A 19,773-nucleotide genomic window follows, 5' to 3' on the forward strand; every position below is an offset into this window, starting at 1 on the left:
AGCAAAACCATCACTATTAACTAGACCTCGGCTTTTAGGTTTTTAACCTATTTTTTCCTTTGCAGGTAAATAAGAAATAACAAGGTACAAGGTGGTTATAATTAAAGTGACGGTGTTCAGAGTGGTACAGCACGGGCTGTAATGAGAGTAGCAGTCTGAAACTTCGTAGATATGCTAATGAAGCAATGCGCTCGCGAATTATGCAAAAAAAAAAAAAAAAAAAAAAAGGTTCCAATTCTCGCCACCAGGGTAAAAAATGGCGCTGTAAGCAGTCAAAACGTGGTATAGTTACAGGAAAAACACTATAAATCGCAGAAAACAATACTCTTTGTAATAAAATATCGCTACAATTTCACTATTCGAATTACATGAACATTACTAAAGGAAAAAGCAACAAACGTCACCAATGACAACCAGGGAGCTCACACAATGGTTAGGCAATGTCACCGACTTTGACGTCAGAGTTACTGAAAATTCCACGTTTCGACTGCTTACAGCGCCATTTTTTACCCTGGTGGCGAGAATTGGAACTATTTTTTTATATATATATATAATTCGCGAGCGCATTGCTTCATTAGCATATCTACGAAGTTTCAGACTGCTACTCTCATTACAGCCCGTGCTGTACCACTCTGAACACAGTCACTTTAATTATAACCACCTGGTATGTCAACGTTTCATTCAAAAATAAAGAACTGGCGAAGTTTTATAGTGCCTAAAATATCCTATTTTGCTTGATAGAACCTATTTTAGGTCTTTATGTACTTTTTAAGGTTTGTAAGGATTTTTGTATGAAACAGAGGTATTATCTTGCTTTGGTACCGAAAAAGTTAATGATTAACATGCTTGAAACAAACTTGGTTGATTTCTCTTCATCCAAGTCTATGATGTTTTTCAAAGCTCTAAACAAAGCAAAATGTCTGGCCCCACTGTTACCTTCACGGTCCAAAGTGCATATTTCTTATCCCTTTGGTCTTGCTCACCTTCGCCTCAGTTCTGTGCTTTGTGGCTTTCATGCCTTGCAAAGGAACGTTTCAACATTTAAATTTGCACCACTGACGTTTTGTTGAAATATTGTGTTAAATACGTAAGATGATCCTTACAGACAAAACGTGGAGATGGCCTACGGATAACATGAAAAAAACTGTTATGCATTCAGGGTGGTCACCAACACTTTCTTCATCCGGTCGTGAGTGGGGGTGATGTGATGAGCATGCCCCTGACCCTTTACCTCCCAGGGTTTCCCCCAGGTACCCATGTCATTCGACCCACTCTAGGACCATGATAAAATTCAATTATAATTCCTGGTTTTAAAGGTGAAATTTTCAAAAACTCAAGGGTACAGGCAGATATTTTCTATATTTTAACCTTACGTACTACCACCTCTCATCACAATATGAAGGATGTGTGTGATTGCAACGTATCCAAAAATTGAAATTTTGTTTTTTAACGGTTGTACCTAATCAGTATTTTTCCTGAATTTTAAACCATTTTATATTTTTGGAACCTACTTCAGGCTTTTTTGAGCCTAATTTAAGGTTTTTTAGAACGTATTTTAGTATTTCTAGAGCCTATTTCAGGAACCTAAAAATCAGAAGTCTACTAATAACTATGGACCCAGTTACAGTGAACCTAATGATCTCTAAAAAAAAGGGCTGGTGTATACCAGATCCAGATGCTTGGATCCCGAATTTTCAGATCCACGGATCTGGATTTTGGCAGAAAGGCTAAGGAAATGTCTGAGAAGTGCCAATGTAGGATTCATGTCCTAGCAACCAAAGGTTTATGGCTTGTCACTCACTAATTGCACCGCAAAAGCTTAACGAGTTTTCAAGGAAGAGATGTGGCCGCAGGATGCAGGATAGGCGAATTTAATTCCATATTTGACGTTTCTATTTAATATGCTAGTGTTGCTCATGAAACGAGATTTTGATCTGTCTCATCCCGGAAAATATTATTTTCATGTCTAGTCCCACGTGGGCACTGTACGAGACTTTGGCATGTCTCCTCTCGAGTGATGCGACCCCATCTTCTCTTGCCTTGTCTGTCTCATGAACCACACTAATGGGCACATGTGTTCAGTTTCATCATATCATTACCTACTTACTTACAACACTATGGTCAGGGCTTCCCTTACTGCATAGTGGTAAGATCACTGCCTTGTAATCAAGGGGTCCCTGGTTCAATACCCGGTGGAGGCACCTAGAGGTTCAGACCAACTTTAAACTGTAGGCCCAGTCCCGATTAGCCTTCTGTTCATAAATTAAAACAACAAATCAAACAAACAACGCTCTTGTCCAGTGGCGTGCATACAATGTAAGCTACCTAAGCATTGCTTCGGAATACAATATGCAATAACGTAACAATATACAGGGTGATTTTTTTTAAACTCATGGTTTTCTTTGTTGTGTAAAATTTGTAAATGAAGTATTATTTCCATGCGGTTTGTGGTAAATGAATAAGGAAGGATGGGAGATTTATTGGAGTATGTTTACCGGTTTATATGCATCCCGGTTAATATCGCCCACGCCTCAACAAAAACAGCAAATATTCACCAGTGTACCTTTCGCGTCTATATGGTCTGGGGATTTGGATGCAGTGCGGAGGTTTAAGTTTCCTCCTGTAGATAGCACTGTTGTCATTGTCAACAATAACCAGGAAACTGAGCTGTTATATTGTTGTGCTGGAAAGTTGTGTGCTTTTGCGTAATTGTTGTGCTGAAAAGGACAGGACACACAGTAAGAATGGTGTACTCCTTGCAAGAACGTGTGTTTATCGTGAAAAGTTTTTGGAAAACTGATTCTGTTGTTGCTATGCAAAGGGCATTTAAAAAAAAGTAAAGTAAAGTGTTCCCCTGTGCATAGCACCACGCCATGAAGGCGTATAGGGGGTGTGGGGGTAACGCCCCACACTTTCTTGATCCGGTCGTGAGTAGGGTGATGTGATCAGCATCACGCCCCTGACCGCCTTTACCCCCCAGGGTTTCCCCCAGGTACCCATGTTATTCGACGCTGGGTGGGCACCGGGGCCGCTTCCATCGTTAGAAAAGTTCCCGGATTTGAACCGGCCGGGGATCGAACCCGGGACCTTTAGCATGGTAGTCAGACGCGTTACCGACTGAGCCACCGCGGCCACCTTATGAAAAGGGCATTTAGAAACAAATTTGCCTCACGTTCTGCCCAGACAGAAACACAATATTGTCGCTAGTGAAGAAATGGGAAGAAACAGGATCGCTTCTGAGTGAGACAGGGAAGCATCGGACCCAGCGGGCAGGTGTTGTGGAAGATGCCAGTGCTCGAATCTTGAGGTTGCCCAAGAAATCTCTCCGTCGTTTGTCACAAGAAACCGGCTATAGCTATTCAACATGTCAAAAGGCAGCGAAAACTAAGGGCGTACAAAATTACAGCTGTTCAAGAATTGAAGGATCCAGATAAAGTTAATTACTGTAATTGGTTTTTAATGTTTGTTGTGCATAATCCTGATATTCTGAAAATAACGTGGTTTACTGATGAAGCCTGGTTTCATCTCTCTGGGTATGTTAATTCTCAGAATACACTGATATGGGCAGCTGAAAATCCACATAGTGTAATCGAAATTCCGTTACACTCACAGAAAGTTGGGGTATGGTGCGCTGTCTCAGCATCACGTATAGTGGGTCCAATCTTGAATGAAACAGTGAACACAGAGCAGTACAGGGCAATATTCATGGAATTTGTTGAAAGTTTGGAAGACATTGAACTCACACAGGTTTTTTTTCAACAGGATGGTGCTACATGCCATACATCGCATGACAGTTTGGCACTGTTTGAAAGTTTCTTTGCGAATAGGGTTATTTCAAAGGGATTGTGGCCTCCGAGGTCTCCAGACTTAACGTCACTTGACTTCTTTCTGTGGGGCTTCCTAAAGGGACGTGTGTACACAAACAACCCTACATCCCTGGAAATGTTGAAGCAGAACATTATCACTGAAATTGCGAACATTAGCGCAGAAACACTACGTCAGACAGCCCTTAACATGGAACGGCGTGTTCGACTTTGTTTACAGGAAGGAGGTCGACACTTTCAGCACCTTCTTTAAAGGTGAGATGTTATGTCATGTGTCTGTGCCATAATTTTTGTTTTATTTATGTTTTTTGTGAATACAAAAAAAATAACTCATTTTCATTAATTCAGTTTAGCAAAAATCCAATACTTCAATGTTATTGTAGGGTACACTGGTGAATATTTGCTGTTTTTGTTGAGGCGTGGGCGATATTACCCGGGATGCATATAAACCGGTAAACATACTCCAATAAATCTCCCATCCTTCCTTATTCATTTGCCACAAACCGCATGGAAATAATACTTCATTTACAAATTTTACAGAACAAAGAAAACCATGAGTTTTAAAAAAATCACCCTGTATTATGTCATTATAATCACACGATTATTCAATAATATCTAGATAAACCATTCCATTTCTTTGCTACACATACGTAGAACAAATACCAGTCCCTGCACTGAGGTTGAGCCAAAGCAATGTCTCTTTTGCATGGGTTCAGCAGTGGCAGACAGTTGCGCGGGCACCTCAAGGTCATGGACCATGTGTGTGTATTTCTTCTGCAAACGAAGCTAGCATTGGACAGGGAGTTAGTTTACTCTATAGAGAGGCAGACAGTGTATCAAAGTGTTTCAACTCGTATTGTTTTCGGTTTCCCTCAGTTTACGGGTTTGGTTTGCCGAATGTATATGAAAGTGTGTGAAGGTACCAGATAGTATCTAGTAATATAGAACAATGTGTACACTCGCCTCAATTAGTACTCCGGCAGTTTGTTTCTTTCTTTGTACAGCATATTTGCAGAAGATACAATTCAAAATGCACGTGTGTATTGATATACGCTGTATAAAACACAACTATTACTGACTTCGTTGACTCTGTACTATAAAAGAGCTTTTGTCTAAGTTATTTTCTGCCCGTTCTTTCTCAGAAAAAAAATTGAGATAATTAGAAATGGACGGCCAACACCAGAACTACCGAACTTGGTTCAAAAGACCAGTAAATTCACTAGACATTTTCAGCGCATATATTATACCGGGTGTCCGAGAAGTCTTTGTATGAAAACAAAAATTAACTGTATCCGCTATATGCAACATAGACATGAAAAAATGGTACCAAAATGTTCGGAAACTATTCAAGATTTTTTTGTTTCAGGGTTCTGTAACGTTGCAGTAGTGTAGCAGTGCCAGTGTCCAGCAAACCGGAAATGTACACAAATCAGGAAAAAGCTGAGTGTGTCCTGTGGTTTCACGAGAGCAGGTCACAAAAAACAGTGCAGAGACAGTTTAAAACATCGTACGGAAAGGTGCACCCGATGGTAGGAGCATTAAGTCGTGACAAATTCAAGACCACAGGATCTGTTGCTCACGCACCGAGAAGTGGCCGACCATCAACCTCAGACGAAAGGGTGGAAGATGTCATAGTGGCTTTTGTGCGCAGTCCGAAGAAATCCGTGCGTACGGCCTCACGTGAATTACAGATGCCAAAAAGTTCTGTTCATGATGTGTTACACAAATGTTTACTGTTTCGTGCATTCAAAGTGCAAACCCTGCAGACTTTGTTGCCCAATGACGGCAAACGTCGGTATAACTTTGCGGTGAATATGTTGCCACACATTGACGCTGATAATGGCTATCTGGAATGTGTTGCTTTTTCAGACGAGGCGGTCTTTCATGTCAGTGGTTTAGTGAATAGACACAACGTGCGTATCTGGGGTAAAGAGCCTCCTCATGAGGTGAGGGAGTCGACCATGGGCAGCCCGAAGGTGAATGTTTGGTGCACGCTGCTGCATGACAGAATAATCGGACCATTCTTTTTCTGTACTCCGTGCTACCAAGGGTGCTCACGTGGAGCACCTATTTATTTCCTATTGCCAATAAAACTTGAATAGTTTCCGAATATTTTGGTACCATTTTTTCATACAAAGACTTCTCGGACACCCGGTATATTATTATATACACTGCTGGACAAAAAACACCAGACACTTGAATTTTTTGTGGTAATGCATAAATTCTGATTCGAAGGCTAACTAAATGTTGCAGAAATTATTGGAAATAAGAAAACCTGAATATATTCAACAGAAAGCAAATTAAAATTTATTGTTAATAAGTTAAATTAGAACATAAACGAAAGCTACAGAAAACTACCAAAAAAATTACAAAAAAAAAATCTTAGCAATATATTTTTTTTAATATTGTTATCTGGTACTGGTGGGGTATATAAGCTGTCTTGTAGTGGATGTTACCTCCCCTGCCATCAATTACAGCTTGTAACCGCCGTGGCATACTTCGAATAAGGTTGGCAATCACTTCTTGGTCCAATTGCTCCCATTCTTCTTGAATAGCACATCTTAGCTCTTCAATTGTTTCTGGAACTATTGCGCGGTTTCTGATATGTCGTTCCAGTTGATCCCAGACGTGCTCTATTGGATTTAGGTCCAGACTTTGTGGTGGCCATTCTAATCGCGTAATTCCAACTCTGTGACAATATTCGCAATGTGAGGATGCGCATTGTCATGCATAAAAATAAAATATGGGCCTATGGTACTACATGATCTGCCAAACATTCTGTAATATACCTGCAAGCTGTCATTGCCCCATTCTCTACAAGAACCAACTCTGTACGTCCTTGTAAAGAAATACCTCCCCAGACCATGACACCACCGCCTCCAAAGGGTGTTAACGAAACAACATTGTGCATAACGCTCATTAGGTCTTCTATACACATGTTCATGCCCGTATGATGAACGTAGGTTGAATTCTGACTCATCAGAGAATAAAACCTTTTCCCACTGCTCCACATTCCAATGTAAGTGTTGTGTAGCAAATTCCAGTCTTCGCTTGCGGTGACGTGCTAACAACCTGGGATCTGTAGCCAGCCTCCAAGATGATAAACCACTTTCATTCAGTCCTGTTCGTGAAGAAACCACAGCTCTATGAACATTTGTCAATGGCCGTGCCACAATATTTGAAGTTGTACGACAATCTCTTAAGACTATGATACGCATGAAACAATCTTCCCATGCTGTTGTGCATCGTTTCAAACCAGAACCCGCTCTTCTACCATAGGAACCAGCTGCATCATACCGTCTGAGAGTTTCATGGATAGTACTTCGTGCTATATTTAGCACCCTAGCAATATAGCGCACACTACGACCATCATCACGAAGAGCTACTGTTTTTACTACCTCTTCACGTCTCATTTTCAAGCTAGCAAACTTACTATACACTTGCAAGAAAAACACCAGCAATGACAATGTCAATAATATCTGTTACTATGGTTACTATGAACCAAAATTTATGCCTCTCTAGACATTAAACAAAATAACATCAACAGAAATTGAAAATCAATAAATTAAAACAAAATTGCATGAAATTAATTTTGAGCCTATTAGGTGTCCCAAATAATTAAATACAAGTAAATAAATAAATAAATAATAAACAGAAAAACTATGGAAAATGTTCAATAATGAATGTTCAATTTTTCAATACTTAACTGAGAGGGTAATTCATAAGTAATTGCAATTCAGATGTCAAATATTAAGGTGTCCGGTTTTTTTTGTCCAGCAGTATATAATAATAATATATATTACTATATATAATAATATATATTTTGATATATAATAATATATATTATGATATATAATAATATATATTATGATATATTCAGTGCTTCGGCTATCTAATTGGTAACCGCACGCCACTGCTATTGTCAATGCTGTAGTTTTGATTTTCTTGACATCATTGACGTCTAGAATCCTTTTCGAACTTCATTTTACTGTACAAAAAAATGCACGAAATTCCACCACTGGTGACAGTTCTGTAAACAGAGCATTATTCTTCTATTTGGTTCTTAAATGGTCAAATAAAGTTTAAATGTACAATATGCGACTTGTGACCCTTACCATGAGTTTTCATGTGGTGATGTATGTTTGTAACATTTATTTTCTATATTGATTTTATTATTTTGTCTTCCTTTCCATATCAAAGTTATAGACAATGGAGAAAGTTTTTATATAACCATTAATATTTGCAACACATGAGCAATTCTGTAAGAATGTGTTTATAACATATTGTAACCTGCTAATATATATATCGATACACACATAGATACCTATACATGCATACAATTATATAACACTGCATATATTATAATGTTTTATTTTAATCTTTAAAACTGTAACTGTATAACAATTGTATAATTTTTGTATAACATTTGTATCTTGTTAAATGCGTTAAACGTTTCATCCTGGAATGGAATGTCCCACATTTTCGTGTGTTTCCATTTCCAATACATTCGAATGAATACATATTCATTTCAATGGCATTTACAAAATCACCTCTTCATATATATATATGAAGTTCCGGTTCAGTCTATTTCTCCTCACACCGATGATGCTATGAAATTAGCAAAAATTTTGAATTTTTCTACTGTCCGGTGAGCGTTTCCTTTTACCTTCTTTGATTTTTACTTAGCCCCTTTTGGCCCTCCTTGCTTTTATCCATTATATATATATTGAATTGAAGGACCCAAGGGCAGATCCATGGATAATTCCAATTATACAAGGCTTTATCCAAGTAGAACGTTGCACAGTTGAAGTTGGGCACACACTGGACCCAAAATATGAGGTATGTTGCTTTCTTGTAATAATAATAATAATAGTGAAGAAGTGTACACGGACATCAACCGCAAAGACGGGATGCTGTAACTCTCTTTCGCGGACTGTTGCAACAAACCAACAAATGTTTTTCACATTATAATTTTCATACCTGGGGCCACACACACACTATTTCACCCTTCATAGCCATATCCCAACACATGGGCGATTTTGGGGTACACAACACTAAAAAAATGGTAATTCAATCCTCCCTTGGTAATTTTTTAAATTATTATCTATTGAACGATTCCATTTAACTTATTTCAGCGTAGTAGTTGTGGTGTGCTTGTATGTGGGTTTGTCTTGCGTAGTAGATGTGCTGTCTAGTGTGGTTGGGAGTCTTGTGTAGTAGTTCTGCTGTCTAGTGTGTTTTTGTTTATCTTATGTAGTAGTTATGCTGTCTAATGTATTTCTGTTTGTCTTGTGTAGTATCGGTGATGTGTCTTGTGTTGTAGTTGTGCTGTCTAGTATGTTTGTGTAGTAGTTGTGCTGTCTAGTATGTTTGTTTTTGTCTTGCGTAGTAGTTGTGCTATCTAATTTGTTTGTGTTTGTCTTGTGTAGTAGTTGTGGTGTGTAGTTTGTTTATGTTTATATTGTGTAGTAGTTGTGGTGTGTTTGTGTTTATATTGTGCTATAGTTGCTATAGTTGTGATCTGTTTGTGTGATTCTTGTATAGTAGTTGTGCTGTCTAATGTGTTTGTGTTCGTCTTGTGTAGTACTTCCTCCATTCATATTGGGGGTTAGGCGTAGAGCTGACAACTCTGCACTGTAAAAAAACAATGTCAAGAAACAGCAATATAAGGCCATGGATGTTCCCAAGGTAAAATATTCCGGAGGTAAAATAGTCCCCCGTTCGGATCTCCGGGTGGGGACTACTTTGGGAGGTCCCTGGACTAAGGATAAGATCTACGTTAGGAATAAGGATATTAAATTAGGCACCTGGAATGTTCTGAGCCTTTACCGGCCTGGGGCATTTCAGTGTACAGTTAATGAGATAGTTAAGTATAAATTAGATGTAGTAGCTGTCCAGGAAGTTAGGTGGCCAGGAGAAGGGAATTGTAAAACTAAAAATTATACTTTTTTCTATGGTGGTACTGAAAATCATAATTTTGGAACAGGCTTTTTCATAAATAATAGAATTATCTCGGCTCTTAAAACAGTAGAATTTATTAATGATAGGATATCATATGCAGTTTTACAGGGTAGGTGGTGTAAAATTATTTTAATAAACATACATGCACCAACGGAAGATAAAGATGATAATACTAAAGATGATTTTTATACAGAGTTAGGACAGGTCTTTGATAAATTTTCTCAGTATGATATGAAAATTCTGTTAGGTGACTGTAATGCACAGATTGGCAAAGAAGAGACATTTAAACCCACGATTGGTAAAGAAAGTCTTCATGAATTAAGTAATGATAATGGTATAAGATTGATTACTTTTGCAACCTCAAAGAATTTAATTGTGAAAAGTACCACTTTTAAACATAAAGATATCCATAAATATACCTGGTCTTCTCCAGATGGTAAAACTCATAATCAGATAGATCATATTCTCATTGATAAGAGAAGGCATACTAGTATAATTGACGTTCGTACACATAGAGGTGCTGACTGTGCCAGTGACCATTATTTAGTAATTGCTAAATTAAGAGAAAGACTCTCAGTGATAAATCATAAGCAACAAAATCTAAAAGTTCTAAAATTTGATACAGGAAAGTTTACTGATGAAAGAATTAAGAAAGATTACCAAATTAGACTGTCAAATAGATTTGATGTTTTGCAGGATTTAAATGATGATGAAAATATAAATGAAACAGACGTAAATAAGAATTGGGAGCACATACGTAATGCAATAGAATCAGCAGCTAAAGAAAGTATAGGATACCATAAACCGAGAAAAAGTAAGCCATGGTTTGATAATGAATGTCATAATCTAATAGAAATAAGAAATCAGGCTAGACTTAGGTGGTTAAATAACTCTGATGATACAAATCTAAACAATTATAATAGAATAAAGCGAGAAGTTAACCGCACGTTTAGAAGTAGAAAAAGAGATTACTTGAAAAGCAAAATTAACGAAATTGAAACAAACAGCAAAAATAAAAATATCAGAGATTTATATAAAGGTGTAAATGAGTTTAGAAAGGGGTGGCAACCTAAAGTAAACTTGATAAAAGATAAAGATGGTGATCTTCTAGCTGACCCAAACGATATTCTAAATAGATGGAAGAACTACTTTAATGACCTTTTAAATGTTCATATAGGAGATAAATCAGAAGTAAATGAAGTCCACACAGCAGAACCTTTAGTTCCAGAACCTAACTTGACTGAAGTTAAAGATGCAATTAAAAGGCTAAAGAATAACAAAGCACCTGGCATTGATTTAATACCAGCTGAGTTAATTAAATATGGTGGAAATTCATTAATATGTCAAATTCATAAATTAATTTGTTTAATATGGAATAAAGAAGAAATCCCTCAACAGTGGAAAGAATCCATAATTGTTCCTGTGTTTAAAAAAGGTGATAAAATGAACTGCAATAATTACCGTGGAATTTCTCTACTCTCAACAACATATAAAATATTGTCTAACATTATTTTAACAAGACTAACCCCATATGCTAATGAAATTATAGGTGATTATCAATGTGGATTTAAACATAACAGATCAACTACAGATCAAATTTTTCACATCAGACAGACACTTGAAAAAAAATGGGAATATAATCAAAATGTCCATCAGCTATTCATTGATTTCAAAAAAGCATATGATTCGGTCAAAAGAGATAAATTATATAATATATTAGTAGAGTTTGGAATACCTAAGAAGCTTGTTAGTATGATAAAAATATGCACCAGTGAAACAGAAAGTAAAATTCGTGTGGGTATTAATATGTCTGACAAATTTACAATTCATGATGGGTTAAAACAAGGAGATGCATTATCTCCATTGCTCTTTAATTTTGCCCTGGAATATGCTGTTAGGAAGGTAAAAGAGACTAAAGAAGGACTAAAATTAAATGGTGTGACTCAGTTGTTAGCATATGCAGATGATGTAGACTTACTGGGGGATGATGTGAATACAATTAAGAATAATGCTAAAATATTTTTCAAAACTGCTAAAGAGATAGGTTTGGAAGTTAACACAGAGAAAACTAAATATATGCTTACAGGCCGAAACCAAGTGTTATGTAATAATCAAAATCTAATTATTGATAACAACTCGTTTGAACCAGTCTCCAAATTCAAATACTTAGGAGTAATATTAACAAATGAAAATTATATTAAAGAGGAAATAAAAAGTAGGCTTAATTCAGGAAATGCATGTTACTACTCTCTTCATAAACTTTTGTCTTCTCGTTTAATATCTAAGAAACTAAAAGTTAAAATATATAAAACAGTAATTTTGCCTGTAGTATTATATGGATGTGAAACTTGGTCCCTTACATTGAAAGAGGAACAGAAATTGAGGGTATTTGAAAATAAGATCCTTAGGAAAATCTTTGGACCTAAAAGGGATGAGGAGACAGGTGAGTGGAGAAGGTTACATAATTTAGAACTACATAATTTGTATTCATGTCCAGATATTATTAGAATAATTAAATCAAGAAGACTTAGGCGGGCAGGCCATGTGGCACGAATGGGAGAGGAAAGAGGAGTTTACAGGATTCTTGTTGGGAAACCTGATGGTAAGAGACCTGTAGGAAGGCCAAGACGAAGATGGAGGGACAACATTGAGATGGACCTAAGAGAAATCGGTAGGGATGGAAAAGAGTATATAGATCTTGCTGAAGATAGGGAAAGATGGAAGGCCTATGTTGCTGCAGCCATGAACCTTCGGGTTTAAGAAGGCTAGGGAGTTAGTTAGTTAGTTAGTTAGTACACTCGCCTCAATTAGTACTCCGGCAGTTTGTTTCTTTCTTTGTACAGCATATTTGCAGAAGATACAATTCAAAATGCACGTGTGTATTGATATACGCTGTATAAAACACAACTATTACTGACTTCGTTGACTCTGTACTATAAAAGAGCTTTTGTCTAAGTTATTTTCTGCCCGTTCTTTCTCAGAAAAAAAATTGAGATAATTAGAAATGGACGGCCAACACCAGAACTACCGAACTTGGTTCAAAAAACCAGTAAATTCACTAGACATTTTCAGTGCATATATTATACCGGGTGTCCGAGAAGTCTTTGTATGAAAACAAAAATTAACTGTATCCGCTATATGCAACATAGACATGAAAAAATGGTACCAAAATGTTCGGAAACTATTCAAGATTTTTTTGTTTCAGGGTTCTGTAACGTTGCAGTAGTGTAGCAGTGCCAGTGTCCAGCAAACCGGAAATGTACACAAATCAGGAAAAAGCTGAGTGTGTCCTGTGGTTTCACGAGAGCAGGTCACAAAAAACAGTGCAGAGACAGTTTAAAACATCGTACGGAAAGGTGCACCCGATGGTAGGAGCATTAAGTCGTGACAAATTCAAGACCACAGGATCTGTTGCTCACGCACCGAGAAGTGGCCGACCATCAACCTCAGACGAAAGGGTGGAAGATGTCATAGTGGCTTTTGTGCGCAGTCCGAAGAAATCCGTGCGTACGGCCTCACGTGAATTACAGATGCCAAAAAGTTCTGTTCATGATGTGTTACACAAATGTTTACTGTTTCGTGCATTCAAAGTGCAAACCCTGCAGACTTTGTTGCCCAATGACGGCAAACGTCGGTATAACTTTGCGGTGAATATGTTGTCACACATTGACGCTGATAATGGCTATCTGGAATATGTTGCTTTTTCAGACGAGGCGGTCTTTCATGTCAGTGGTTTAGTGAATAGACACAACATGCGTATCTGGGGTAAAGAGCCTCCTCATGAGGTGAGGGAGTCGACCATGGGCAGCCCGAAGGTGAATGTTTGGTGCACGCTGCTGCATGACAGAATAATCGGACCATTCTTTTTCTGTACTCCGTGCTACCAAGGGTGCTCACGTGGAGCACCTATTTATTTCCTATTGCCAATAAAACTTGCAATAGTTTCCGAATATTTTGGTACCATTTTTTCATACAAAGACACCCGGTATATTATTATATACACTGCTGGACAAAAAACACCAGACACTTGAATTTTTTGTGGTAATGCATAAATTCTGATTCGAAGGCTAACTAAATGTTGCAGAAATTATTGGAAATAAGAAAACCTGAATATATTCAACAGAAAGCAAATTAAAATTTATTGTTAATAAGTTAAATTAGAACATAAACGAAAGCTACAGAAAACTACCAAAAAAATTACAAAAAAAAAATCTTAGCAATATATTTTTTTTAATATTGTTATCTGGTACTGGTGGGGTATATAAGCTGTCTTGTAGTGGATGTTACCTCCCCTGCCATCAATTACAGCTTGTAACCGCCGTGGCATACTTCGAATAAGGTTGGCAATCACTTCTTGGTCCAATTGCTCCCATTCTTCTTGAATAGCACATCTTAGCTCTTCAATTGTTTCTGGAACTATTGCGCGGTTTCTGATATGTCGTTCCAGTTGATCCCAGACGTGCTCTATTGGATTTAGGTCCAGACTTTGTGGTGGCCATTCTAATCGCGTAATTCCAACTCCGTGACAATATTCGCAATGTGAGGATGCGCATTGTCATGCATAAAAATAAAATATGGGCCTATGGTACTACATGATCTGCCAAACATTCTGTAATATACCTGCAAGCTGTCATTGCCCCATTCTCTACAAGAACCAACTCTGTACGTCCTTGTAAAGAAATACCTCCCCAGACCATGACACCACCGCCTCCAAAGGGTGTTAACGAAACAACATTGTGCATAACGCTCATTAGGTCTTCTATACACATGTTCATGCCCGTATGATGAACGTAGGTTGAATTCTGACTCATCAGAGAATAAAACCTTTTCCCACTGCTCCACATTCCAATGTAAGTGTTGTGTAGCAAATTCCAGTCTTCGCTTGCGGTGACGTGCTAACAACCTGGGATCTGTAGCCAGCCTCCAAGATGATAAACCACTTTCATTCAGTCCTGTTCGTGAAGAAACCACAGCTCTATGAACATTTGTCAATGGCCGTGCCACAATATTTGAAGTTGTACGACAATCTCTTAAGACTATGATACGCATGAAACAATCTTCCCATGCTGTTGTGCATCGTTTCAAACCAGAACCCGCTCTTCTACCATAGGAACCAGCTGCATCATACCGTCTGAGAGTTTCATGGATAGTACTTCGTGCTATATTTAGCACCCTAGCAATATAGCGCACACTACGACCATCATCACGAAGAGCTACTGTTTTTACTACCTCTTCACGTCTCATTTTCAAGCTAGCAAACTTACTATACACTTGCAAGAAAAACACCAGCAATGACAATGTCAATAATATCTGTTACTATGGTTACTATGAACCAAAATTTATGCCTCTCTAGACATTAAACAAAATAACATCAACAGAAATTGAAAATCAATAAATTAAAACAAAATTGCATGAAATTAATTTTGAGCCTATTAGGTGTCCCAAATAATTAAATACAAGTAAATAAATAAATAAATAATAAACAGAAAAACTATGGAAAATGTTCAATAATGAATGTTCAATTTTTCAATACTTAACTGAGAGGGTAATTCATAAGTAATTGCAATTCAGATGTCAAATATTAAGGTGTCCGGTTTTTTTTGTCCAGCAGTATATAATAATAATATATATTACTATATATAATAATATATATTTTGATATATAATAATATATATTATGATATATAATAATATATATTATGATATATTCAGTGCTTCGGCTATCTAATTGGTAACCGCACGCCACTGCTATTGTCAATGCTGTAGTTTTGATTTTCTTGACATCATTGACGTCTAGAATCCTTTTCGAACTTCATTTTACTGTACAAAAAAATGCACGAAATTCCACCACTGGTGACAGTTCTGTAAACAGAGCATTATTCTTCTATTTGGTTCTTAAATGGTCAAATAAAGTTTAAATGTACAATATGCGACTTGTGACCCTTACCATGAGTTTTCATGTGGTGATGTATGTTTGTAACATTTATTTTCTATATTGATTTTATTATTTTGTCTTCCTTTCCATATCAAAGTTATAGACAATGGAGAAAGTTTTTATATAACCATTAATATTTGCAACACATGAGCAATTCTGTAAGAATGTGTTTATAACATATTGTAACCTGCTAATATATATATCGATACACACATAGATACCTATACATGCATACAATTATATAACACTGCATATATTATAATGTTTTATTTTAATCTTTAAAACTGTAACTGTATAACAATTGTATAATTTTTGTATAACATTTGTATCTTGTTAAATGCGTTAAACGTTTCATCCTGGAATGGAATGTCCCACATTTTCGTGTGTTTCCATTTCCAATACATTCGAATGAATACATATTCATTTCAATGGCATTTACAAAATCACCTCTGACATTTTATGTTAAACAAGTAAGATTATTTATTTATTTATTTATTTATTTCGTCTTCTTTTACATGGCGAAGTTAAGGCTGTGGAGCCTTTTCTTCCACTTGACCATGTTTACAAAAAAATTGAATATGAAATAATTAAAATTTTGAAAAAAAAGGAAGAAAAAAAAATATATAAAAAATTACAGAGAAATAAAAAATACAAAGAGAAATTACATATAAGAAAGGTAATCTAACCTATAGATACGGACACACACACTCACACACACACATACATATCTTTGCCCTTACACACGTACAAGCAAATACATAACACTACACTTACTTAAGCACAGTCCAATATTACACATACTTAAAACACAGTCCAATACGGTATACTTTGATGATAATTCATCTTAACTATTACTCTAATTCATTTTAGTGCCTTACGTCCTTCTATCATTCTCTGCACCCGCCATATTAATAGGGAAATCAAACATTTAATTTTCATTGTATAATATGTGTAACTTTAACAATTTTTTGAACGTCACAATTGAGGAAGAGACATGAATTTCAGGTGGCAACTTGTTCCAAAGGCCTGCTGAGGTAACAGTAAAAGAATTTGCATAAAAGTTGGATTTGTGGAGTGGAATGGACAGCAGAGACCTTTCGCGCGATCTGGTGTTGTGGCTGTGAAAGTCGGAAAGATGTTGAAATCGGTTATAGAGATATTGCGGGTCTTTTATTTGAAGGATTTTGTACAGTAAAATTAACTTATGAAAATTACGTTTATCTCTTAATTTAAGCCACTCGACCTTCGCAAAGTACGATGTCAAATGGTCTGAATATTTTAGGTCGAAAACGAAACGAATGCAGGCATTTTGAATTCGCTGCAGTCGTTTAGCTTGCTCGTGATTGACATCCAAGAAAGCAATGTCGCAATAGTCAACAATGGGAAATACAAGAGACTGGACCAATTTAATTTTTATGCGTTCAGGGAGGAAGTTTTTGAGCCGATAGAGTGAATGCAATGCACCGAAAGCTCTTCTAGATACAGAGTTAACATGCTCTGCCCAGGTGAGATGTTGGTTGAGTATCACACCCAGATTCTTAACAGTAGTGGAGAAGGGCAGATGAATGTCATTTATGTTGAGTCTAGGGAGGCTAGATTTATCTATTTTGCTCAAAATTCTAGGGGAACCTACAAGAATACACTGGGTTTTAGTCGGGTTTAGATGTAAGCCATGGTGTGCAGACCAAGTACTTATTTGTTTAAGGTCATTGTTCACAATTTCTATTGCATGCAGTATTTCTTGCGGGGGGAAAGAGAAATATAACTGAAAATCGTCGGCATAGATATGGTATTTACAGCCGTTAAGCACCGTCGGGAGGTCGTTTATATACAGAGCAAATAAGATGGGGCCGAGTACAGTGCCTTGAGGGACACCACATGGAATGTTTTTCCACGACGATTTTCCATATAGGTCAACGACACATTGTCGACGTTCTTGTAGATAGGAGCAGAACCAATTAACCGCGGAGTCGGAAAAATTGAAAATCGATGATAATTTAGCGAGTAGAATTTCATGATCAATTGTCTGAAAAGCTTTTGTAAAGTCTAGAAGTACCAGAATCGTAAGTTGTTTATTGTCCATGGCTAGCCTCATGTCATCGGTTACGTTGACAAGAGCCGTGCAAGTGCTGTGGTTACTTCGAAAGCCAGACTGAAGAGGATCTATTAAATTATTCCGCGTTAGAAAGTCCCGGGTTTGATCGCTAACGAGATGCTCTAGGGCTTTAGACAAGGCTGGGAGGATGCTGATTGGTCGGTAATCGTTGACGTTTATTATGTTGTTTGTTTTAGGTATAGGGCGTACCAGGGCGAGTTTCCAAGACGAGGGAAATGCGCCGGTAATTATAGAAAAATTAAAAATATGAGTGATAGGAGCAAGTACGTGGTAGAGAATTTTTTTAATCATGAGGATAGAAATTTCATCTACTCCTACGGCCGATGACTTTATCTTCTGTAACGATTTTCTGACCTGTTCCGGCGAAAAATAAGAAAAACAAAATTTTGGAGCAGTTGTGGAGCGTGTTTCAATGTTACGAATCGTTTCGTGTTTCACATTATCATCGACGATCGGAAGATCACAAAAGTGATCGTTCAATACTTCCGGTGGAAATTTATTCACGGATTCGTGGTTTCTCCGTTTCCCAACTCCCAGTATTTTCAATTTTTTCCAGAGGACGTCAGGTTTGCTTTCGTATGTTAGTAGTTCAGACGCGAATCGACGCTTTGATTTTCGCACTTCCTGGGTGCAACGGTTCCTCAGAATTCTGTAATTTTCAAAGATGGATGTGTTATAATCACCGACCTTGATCGCCTTCCTATATTTGGTGTACGCTTTGTCACGCATCGCCATAAGCCGGTGCAACTCGTCCGTCAGCCAGGGAGCAGGGGGACGCGAAACACGCTTCTTCCTGACTGGAGCATGTTTATTGTACAATTGGAGGATAAAGGTATTTAACAATAAGACTTGCTCATCCACTGTAGGTAACGTACTGATTAAATGCCATGGTACAAGGGCAGCGTCTTCATTTAGGCGGGCTTCGTTAATGTTTTTGAGGTCTCTATATGAAACTTGTTTTGCTTTGTATTTAGGAATGCGAAGATAATAGGACACGTAAATTAAATCGTGGTAGGAAATTCCAGGCACTGGTATTTGGCCATGGCGCGTTACACGATTTTCGTCAGAAACCAAGATGACGTCAAGCCACGAGTCGGAAGTGGCCGTGTGGTGGGTTGGATTTAAATGGCAAATGGAAAGATTTAAAGCAGAGAACGTATCACGGAATTCTATAACCTTTTCTTTTTTGCTACATAGGTCGGTATTCATATCTCCCAGAATGATCGTGTGTGAATATTTTGGTAGAAAGTTTGCAACGTCGTTCTCGAAGTTATCGAGGCGAGTGCAAGGTGGACGATAGACTACCGCCAGGAGGAGTTTTTGTTGACAGATACTGATTTCGAGGATTATATATTCCGATGAACCTTCATAGGCATCGGGCGACTTTGAGAGAATTTTGGCAGGGACGTCCTCGCGCAAATAAATTGCCACTCCCCCTCCCCTCTTTCCGATTCTGTCTTTCTTAAATAAACGAAATCCCGGAAGATGCACCAGATCGTCCGAAAGACTCTCCTTCAACCTTGTTTCCGAGACCAGTAAGGCATGTACGTCTTTGTTTATTTGAATTATATTTTCTACTTCTAGGAAATGAGCGAGAATACTTTGCGCGTTGATATGAATTGCGTTAAAGCTGCCGGGTGTAAGATTCAGCTGAGGCCCAGAATATGGATAAACCGTTTCCGTTTGTAGCGCTGCAGTTGAGTAGGAAAGGCCATTGTTGCTGTTTGTTGGAGAGGTACAAATGTTGCAAAGTTGGTTGAAAAAGTTTGACGTCGGCGTTGCCGAAATTACAGTACACAAATCGTCTCTATGAGCCATAATATTTCTTACGGTTTTTAAAAGTGCTGACAAATGGATGGAAAGCACTCATTTTAAACGAGATTACATATATAATTAGTTTAAAAAAGATTTGACTTACCATAAAAGTAGCGTTGATGA

The sequence above is a fragment of the Lepisma saccharinum genome, chromosome 8 (genome assembly GCF_977018435.1).
Source record: "Lepisma saccharinum chromosome 8, izLepSacc3.1, whole genome shotgun sequence".
Taxonomy (NCBI): Eukaryota; Metazoa; Arthropoda; class Insecta; order Zygentoma; family Lepismatidae; genus Lepisma; species Lepisma saccharinum.